Below are 9,375 nucleotides of genomic sequence, written 5' to 3'. Positions count from 1 at the left end.
TATATGTTCATCATAAATTCTTAATAAATTTTTTCACAAGTATCTTTCTCCTTTCCCGTATCAGGTCGTTCCCAAGAAGATTCATACCTTTGTTTGTCTTTATTTAAAATCACACGCTTTTTTGTTTGTTTGTTTGATTAATTAACGTCCTATTAACAGCTATGGTCATGTAAGGACGGCCTCCCATGTATGCGGTGTGTTGCGTGTATGTTGTGCGAGGTGCGTGTTTCGGGAGACTGCGGTATATTCATGTTGTGTCTTCTTGTATAGTGGAACTGTTGCCCTTTTTTTAGTGCTATATCACTGAAGCATGCCGCCGAAGACACCAAGCAACACACCCCACCCGGTCACATTATACTGACAACGGGTGAACCAGTCGTCCCACTCCCTTTTTGCTGAGCGCTAAGCAGGAGCAGAAACTACCACTTTTACAGACTTTGGTGTGTCTCGGCCAGGGGACAGAACCCAGAGCCTTCCTCACAGGGGCGAACGCTCAACTCAAGGCCAAAAGTGAGGCGATGCCAAGGGAGGCATTAGGAAGGATAAAGTCAGTTAGGAAGAAGAGAAAAGATAAGATCCTAAATTTAGTCGCCTTTTACGATCATGCAATAGGGGCAGCAGGTACAATTCTAACGCCCTACATGCAGGGCACAAAATCAAAAATCACACGCAGCAGGGTTTGGTAAATGTTAAATGTTCATTTATTCGACCATTGTCGTTCAAATTGTTATCTGGCTTCTTAATATTTTGTCAGTCTATGTTGAATCCCGGTTAAAGTTTATATTGAACTGACCAATGGTCAGCAGTAACCGGTATATTTAGCCATAGTCTATGTATTGCGTTTGACTAAGTTGAGCTATAGCATGTATGTGTATGAGGAGTGAGTTTATCATAAATCTTAATTGTTTGTCTATGTGAACTTTTTCTTACGTCGATCTACATATGTAATATGTTGAATGTAGTTAACACGTTTGCTTATCACAGAGAAACCAGATGTGAATTTGAAATGCTGTTATACGCCATGATAGAATGGATTAAGATAAACTGTGAAAATCATTGTTCAACTGATTGATTCTAGCATCTTATTAGATCCAAAATGAGTGCATAATGTGAAAATAAGCATTAAAATATCTTTATATTGCGCATATGGTTTTATCAGGATGCAGATAATCTTTGCATGTCTAGAACCAAGACATATTGATTGACGATAGATTGATAGATAATGTAATTTAATAATCCCCGAAACAGGTATTAAACACTATCTTTTAAGCGTATCGATAAACAAGAGGCCCATTAGCCTATCGGTCACCTGAATTAGAATATATAATGAAACAAATTAAAGACATATAAACACAATATGCTGGGCCTTGAAGTTGGTAAGTGATTTATAAATTTGACTTTTTAGACTATGAAGAGTATTTGCTTCCATCAAACCTGTGAACTTAAAGGTATTTTTTGAAATTTTAATCATTTTGACCCTGTTTGGTCCTGCCCCTCTGGTCCCCCAGGGGGTCATCGAGGGAGGATATGGATGTTAAAATGCTATATCTTAGGCTAATAATTCTAATCAAGTTTGACTAATTTCCTACGAAAATTGGACAAATAATGTTCACAAATATGTTTTTCCTATATAAACTAAAGTAACCTTGACCTCTCTCCCCAGGGGGTAACATGAGACCCCAAGGTCATATAATTCACAATTTTTATAAAACACCTTAAGACCTTTCCATCTATAGTTATTTGAATCTATTATATCCAGAATTTTAGAAGATTTTTGAAGTTTTAGCCTATTTGACCCCTTTTTAGCCCCGCTCCTCTGCCCCCAGGGGGGACGGCCAGGACCAATGTGGATATGATATTAAAATGCTATCTCAGGCTAATAATTCTAACCATGTTTGACTCATTTCCTATGAAAATTGAGCAAAAAATGCTCATTAATGTGTTTTTCCTGTATAAACTATAGTAAACTTGACCCCTCCCCAAGGGGGAAACGTGAGAACCCAGGGTCATATAATTTACAATTTTTATAAACAAACTTTAAGACCTTTTCATATATAAGGTGTATTTGATTCTACCATTTCCAGAATTTCAGAAGAAGATTTTTGAATTTTTAGCCTATTTGACCCTTTTTTAGCCCCGCCCCTCTGCCCCCATGGGGGACGGCCAGGACCAATGTGGATATAATATTAAAATGCTATCTCAGGCTAATAATTCTAACCAAGTTTGACTCGTTTCCAATGAAAATTGAGCAAAACATGCTCATAAATGTGTTTTCCCTATATAAACTATACTAAACTTGACCCCCTCCCCAAGGGGAAACGTGAGACCCCAGGGTCATATAATTCACAATTTTTGTAAAGGACCTTAAGACCTTTCTATTTATGAAAAGTATTTGATTCTACCATTTCCAGAATTTTAGAAGAAGATTTTTGAAGTTTTAGCCTATTTGACCCCGCCCCTAAGGCCCCTGGGGGTCAGTCATAGAAAATTTGTTATTATGATTAAATGGCCATCTCATACTGATAATTCTGACAACATTTGACTCATTTCCTATTGCAAATGACTAAATAATGCGCAAAAATGTGTTTTCCCAATATTAACTATAGTAAACTCACCCCCTCCCCAGGGGGAAACTAGAGACCCCAGGGTCATATAATTCACATGAAGAGTATTTGATTCTACCACATCTGTGAGTAGAGAAGAAGATTTTTGAAATTTTACTCAATTTTACCCCCTCCCACAGCCCCCTGGGGGGTGGGGACCACATAATTCACAATTTTGACTGGCCTTATGCCTTAGAAGGTTTGTGCAAAATTTCATTGAAATTGCTTCAGCAGTTTTGGAGAAGTCGAAAATGTAAATTGTTTATGGACATACGACGCACGACGACGGACAAAAGGCGATTAGAATAGGTCACTTGAGACTTCATCTCAGGTGACCTAAAAACGAATGACAAGAGAAAATAAATCTATCTTTCAGTGTAGTGAACATACCTTTGTCACCAATGGAATACGCATGTCAACTGTATATAATAATTATACATGAATCCATGACATTTGTATTAAAGTCAGTGCCCAGCAGCCAACCGTATCTAAAGTGAACGGGGCTCATTAGATACAATACCATCAATATAAGTCAAATATCTGCGACAAAGCGTTTGACATTCTAATTGGAATTATTACCTAATTACGATAACTTGTAACGTCATTACTTTCTTAATTATCTTTGACTCTTGGGAATCAATACAATATACATAAACGATATTAGAATATTTAGAACCTTGTGAAAAAGTTTTCATTAAAACGATAAATATTTATCACCATATAGTTGTGTCTTACACAACACTTGTATAGGAAATTAATTAGATGTGGTGGACATATTCGATTTTGGATCAACCTAAAATGTAACAACACTTGTCGGGATCATGTCAGGGTCATTTCAGCCAAATCGAACTAATGAAACCTATCTTATCGGCCATCTTGGATTTCGGATCGACTCCAAAAACAACAACACTTTGTAAGTACCATGTCAGGGACATTTCATGCAAGTTTCAACTAAATTGCACAAGTAGAACTAGAGAAGTTCAAATTGTGAAAAGCTTGTGCACTGCGGACGGCGGATGACAACGGACGCAATATGATGATTATAGGGCATATGACCCGAAAATTTGTACTTTTTCAAGAAGACACATCACAAATATAGCGTAGTCGCCTAACACATACAGACACATTCATACACTTTGTAAACATCAAACGAAAGTTATCAGTATGTGTTGACTGTGTACCGCAATTATCATAAACAGATCTATTCAGTCTCTCTTGTGGATGATGTTAATTGCAAAAACATTCTGGCTGGCTTTGATTTATGTATATTCTACGTATATTCAAAGTCATTATGCTTCATGCATCTTAAGGATATTTGCAGTGAAAAACAATGAGAAATGACGAGTACACGAAAATCTCACTTAGACATTAAAACATCAGTTTGGAACATTCATACTGTCATATTTGCAATTGAAGGCAGTTCATTGCTTAATAAAAACAGATATTATACAACTCACTTCGCCTACTTTACACATCTAGTATGTTTTAAATGTTGTACCATTGTTGTGTTTAATCTTAAAGTTTGACCCTAGTTTTTTTCAGAAAATGAAGTTACAAACATTGACCTCGATTGCAATCCTGTGCTTCATTCATATTGTGAACGCAGGTAAATAATATTGATATTCCATTGCACTGTCTCAAATTAAATGTGTTAAATAGAATATTTATACAAAAGTCGATGCACATATTTGAAAAAAGGCTTGCGAGAACTTCATATGATGCTGAATCCGTTAATTAAGTGATGTTTTATTTAAAACTATATAACTTTTTCTTAATTGTGATGATTAAAAATGAAACTGATCAATCGTGATGTTCCTCCAGAATCTTGTAACGATAACCTGATCACTGGACCAAAGGGAGTGCCGGACTCTGCCATCAGTGCTTCTAGTGACGCTAGCCATTCAACTGCCGACAAAAAAAATTATAAGAAGTACAGAATCACATGGATATGGCTGGATTCCGGCCAATTACGTTAAGGGGGGTATATTCAGGAAAACTCATATAGGTATACGTGTGCATGTTTATATTAAACAGTGAGAATATTTAGGTAAACTGATATAGGTATTTTAATGGCTGTTTATATTAAGGGGAGTATATTCTGGTACACTGATATAGGCATTTCAATGCATGTTTATATTAAGGGGAGTATATTCTGGTATACTGATATAGGCATGTCAATGCATGTTTATATTAAGGGGAGTATATTCTGGTACACTGATATAGGCTTGTCAATGCATGTTTATATTAAGGGGAGTATATTCAGGTATACATATATAGGCATGTCAATGCATGTTTATATTAAGGGGAGTATATTCAGGTATACTGATATAGGCATGTCAATGCATATTAAGGGGAATGTATATTCAGGTATACCGATATAGGCATGTGAATGTGTTTGACAGCTTCCTTTGTCTTTGCAGTTAACATTTTATTTTACGTGTGATTGCGAAAACTAATTGGTAAATGACAATTTAAATTGAGTTCTGTCTATAGATCTTATTGTAGAGATGTGTCGATGTAATAGGAAAAAGGGCAAAAACATAAAAGAACCGTCCTGACAGATTATCATTGGACCGTCCAGAATAGCTCCGCTATCAGGGCTATCGTCACCTGGGGCAAAGGGATGCATAGCCAGTATGTGTCCTCCTATACGGTGGCCTTTAGTCAGGATGGTTGCACGTGGACTCCGGTCATTGGCAGCAATGGAACCATACAGGTATTAATCAAATCTATAATTACCGATTTATTGTAGTATGTAATGTGGAAAGGTTTGTTTGTTTGTTTGTTTGTTTGATTAATTAACGTCATATTAACAGCTATGGTCATGTAAGGACGGCCTCCCATGTATGCGATGTGTTGCATGTATGTTGTGCGAGGTGCATGTTTTGTGAGACTGTGGTATATTCATGTTGTGTCTTCTTGTATAGTGGAACTGTTATCCTTTTTATAGTGTTATATCACTGAAGCATGCCGCCGAAGATACCAAGCAACACACCCCACCGGGTTATACTGACAACGGGCGAACCAGTCGTCCCACTCCCTGTATGCTGAGCGCTAAGCAGGAGTAAAAACTACCACTTTTATAGACTTTGGTCTGTCTCGACCAGGGGACAGAACCCTGCCCATACAAAATTTAGTAGCTTACTACACAGGACCATATTGAAAACCAAACGAAAATGTAAATATGTTAACCTATTTAAATAGCGATTTATTACTTTGTGATTAAAGAATAAATACTTTTCTGTTACAGATTTTTCAAGGAAATACTGATGATGTTTCAAACAAAACAAACGAAATTCAAGAGCCGCTTGTCGCAAAAGCTATCAGAGTATCAATAGAAACGATGGAACTTATCGGCTGTACATATATCCCGTGTATGTATATTAACGCATTGGGATTTTTTCTTTTACGGCAAAAACAAATGCTTTTGTTAACATTCACATTTTTATTGTCAGTAGAATTATAATGTTTGGTTTGGTTTATAAAATTTATGTCTTATTAACAGCCATGGTTAAAAGAGACAATATACAAAATGAATATCGTTTACATTTAAAAAGTGCGACCCAACAAATATGGATCTCTTTATTTTTAATCCATTCATACAGATGAAATAATACAATTTTATTTTACCCATATTCTCGTCTAGATCATAAAAATATCCATTTATGAAAATTTATGAGCGGTTACAATGTATGCTACAATCTAGTCATGGATTTTGTTCCTTTTGACAATAATCACAAAACATTTTTGGTGAACGTAACATAGTAATAAAGAATATCCAAATACAATAAATGTATTATTCAAATCATGATTTGTATTGCAAAGGGCAATAACTCCGTCAGCCAATTTTCCAACTAGCCCAAAATCTTTAGTATTGTAGTATTGCCTCCAGAATTTCATCAAGGTCGTTGGATATTTACTTAAGTTATGATGTTGAGACGTTCTTCAATAACTATTATTGCAAATGGCAACAACTCCGTAAGTTCGAAATGTTTCTGTTAGTGTGCGTAGTGTTTCATTAATTTTGTTGAACATTTACAAGTCACAAGGTCCAATATTAATTGTTATTGAGAAAACAATAACTTTATCAGTTTCAAAGTCGAATTAAGCCGATTTTCGAACTCGTCCGATATCCTTGCAATGTTCGTCTGTATACAAAAAAATCAATAGTCGTGTTGAATATTTACATACATATGTATGTTATTGTTTGTTTGTTTAATTAACGTCATATTAACAGCTATGGTCATGTAAGGACGGCCTCCCATGTATGCGGTGTGTTGCGTGTATGTTGTGCGAGGTGCGTGTTTTGGGAGACTGCGGTATATTCATGTTCTTCACTGTGTATCACTGAAGCATACAGTAATAGTTTTTCTGCTTATACAGACCCGGGAAGCTGTTGAGAAGGACGTCAAAGTGTTACGAGTGGTGTGCTGGATCGTGTGATAGACGAAACAACGGCACTTAACAACGCCATGTGTGGAATGAAATGTTACAGACATCCCACATGTCAAAGTTTTAAATTTAGTTTTCACTCAAACGGATGCAGTCTGTACAGTAGCAATGCCTTAAATCTAACTGTTGACAAGTCGTTTCCAGTCCTTTACTATATAAAATGTTCTCTTCAGACTCTCCTAAACTGAGTGACGGTAGGTTCAACATCTGCCACTAATTTCAATTTCTATTCCATATATATGTATGTCAAAATTTTTACTCACACAATTAATGAAGCGGTACCATGCGGTTCACAGATTTATATCTATGTGATCAGGTCAGGTGGTTGATGATATTATCATTATTATTACAGAAAATTCTAAAATCCTTAAACTGTTATGTTTTCTGTGGAATTTCTTTTTATATAGAAAATTAACACACCCAAAACCTATGAAGGAACAGTTTAGTTTCTATAACTTTGTATGCCCGTTATTTTCACGCATGATCAATTTTATCAACAAAAATGAAATAGCACTTCAATGATTTTTACTTTTCAGTTGTTGTCGCTGACGACGAGTTCATACACTGAGAAAACCATTGAAGACCTTGCATATTGATTTCGAACAATCTTCAAATCATATCGCTATACATATCTCGTATGCTAAAAGGGAAACCAACAATCACAGAAGCTGTAACATTAAGTCCAGCATACGTAATAACCATATTGCAAACCGAAATTGCTTACTGTTTGAACTATGTGAACTCATTTCAATTGATATTCTATGCAAATATCACGATTTCGGTAATTGAAAAAAAAATGGATTTAAAATTCTTAAATAACGTTTGATGCTGAAAAACAACTAAAACAAGAAGCCGCAAACCATGGCATTATCCCAACCGCTCCGCAGTTGGTATGAAAACCCAAATCCATCAAGTTCAAAGTAACTGCGTTGAACGGTTTTTGAGTTATAGCCGGAAACAAAAAGAAACTTAAATCGCAACGGAAAAATATCCAAAAAGGAATGACCGCAATAGCAAAATGCACAGCTAGGGAAACAGAAAGTTCATGGAGCTGTGTTGAACGGTTTTTGAGTTATAGCCCGGAAAAATCTCGGACGGACGGAGGGAGCCCAATTTAATATCCCCAGCAAACGCGTTTCGCAGGAATAATTATTTTCAATCTGTTAGTTGGTATAACAACAGTTTCATATTTTGCCATATAATGTTATTGTAGCACATTTTGCGTTTTGATTTCTCATCTTAGCTTTTAGGGTAATTGAAATGTTATTACGAGATCTGTTCCGTAAATAGTGGGATCCCATTCCGTTGTTTATTATGCTTTGCTATATTTCCTTTTGTATTAGTTCAGGATTCTCCGAAAAGCCCATTTAGCCTTAAGATGTATTTGAAGCATCTGTGCAACATCATTTGTCGTCAATTTCTCAAAGCATTACATATTTATCTCCATTTTAATCGTGGTTTGCTTGTATGTACGCATTACGGCCTGTCGATACCCGAGGTCATTTAGGGCCCAACTACAAGTCATGCATTAGTTCTAAAGATCCATATTAAAGACAAACAATGGTTGCATCTGAAAGATCAGGATAAGATATAGTCAATTAGGCAATGAAACACATACAGTAAATTTTGATTCCATTAGGAGATTTGGGGTAAAATAGTTTTGGCTAAAACACATCAGAATACTCATGCACATTGTTGATAAAACGATACAATGTTTGGTAACTGTATACTGTATAATTGATAATTGATAAATCGTTTCTGTCATTTTTACCTGTGTTGTTCAGAGCTAAATGTATCTATTATATTAATGAATAATCATTTTGAACATGTAGTAGTATATATTTGTCAGTTTTATTTAATAAAGTCTGTCAAATATGATGACGGTGTTTGTTACATTTTATCTTTACAATGACATTGAATCGTTTAACGTAATTCTAAAGAAAGTTTAGACTGTTTTACGTAATACCTTTACTAAGCGAACAAATAATTTAGCTTCAAGAGAGGTAACTCTAATTCAAATTGCTATAGCAAACCAGGTTTGAAACTATTAAATATGACTTCTTCCTTCACCAATTATCGCAAACGGGATACTTTTGCATCAGGAACTTTTAGCGCTTTCGCATCAAAATGGGATAGTTAAATTTTGGGGTCTAATAATGACGTTTCCATGTATCTTTATATTTTTGTGAATGACTTTATCTGAAGGAAATATTAACAAACTTTAATATATCTTGCTCATAAAACTTACTTTCTTGTTCTAGCGTGGTTTATTATATTTAAGTCCAGACCTGTTTAGCCAGGATAATTTAAGGACGGCCAG

The 9,375-nt window shown here is 35.5% G+C and overlaps 1 long non-coding RNA gene across 1 annotated transcript; it reads left to right on the top strand.

The window, feature by feature from the left end:
• Positions 1-378: 378 nt before the first annotated feature.
• LOC138316037 (uncharacterized) lies at positions 379-8,835 on the top strand. The gene is made up of 5 exons (XR_011207586.1): positions 379-4,209; positions 4,425-5,319; positions 5,854-5,977; positions 6,987-7,249; positions 7,592-8,835. It is a non-coding gene; the product is annotated as an uncharacterized lncRNA (long non-coding RNA).
• The last annotated feature ends 540 nt before the right edge of the window (positions 8,836-9,375 follow it).

Source organism: Argopecten irradians, chromosome 1 (genome assembly GCF_041381155.1).
Source record: "Argopecten irradians isolate NY chromosome 1, Ai_NY, whole genome shotgun sequence".
Lineage (NCBI taxonomy): Eukaryota > Metazoa > Mollusca > Bivalvia > Pectinida > Pectinidae > Argopecten > Argopecten irradians.
Note: the sequence above shows the minus strand (reverse complement) of the source record. Positions and strands in the feature narration are given on the sequence as shown.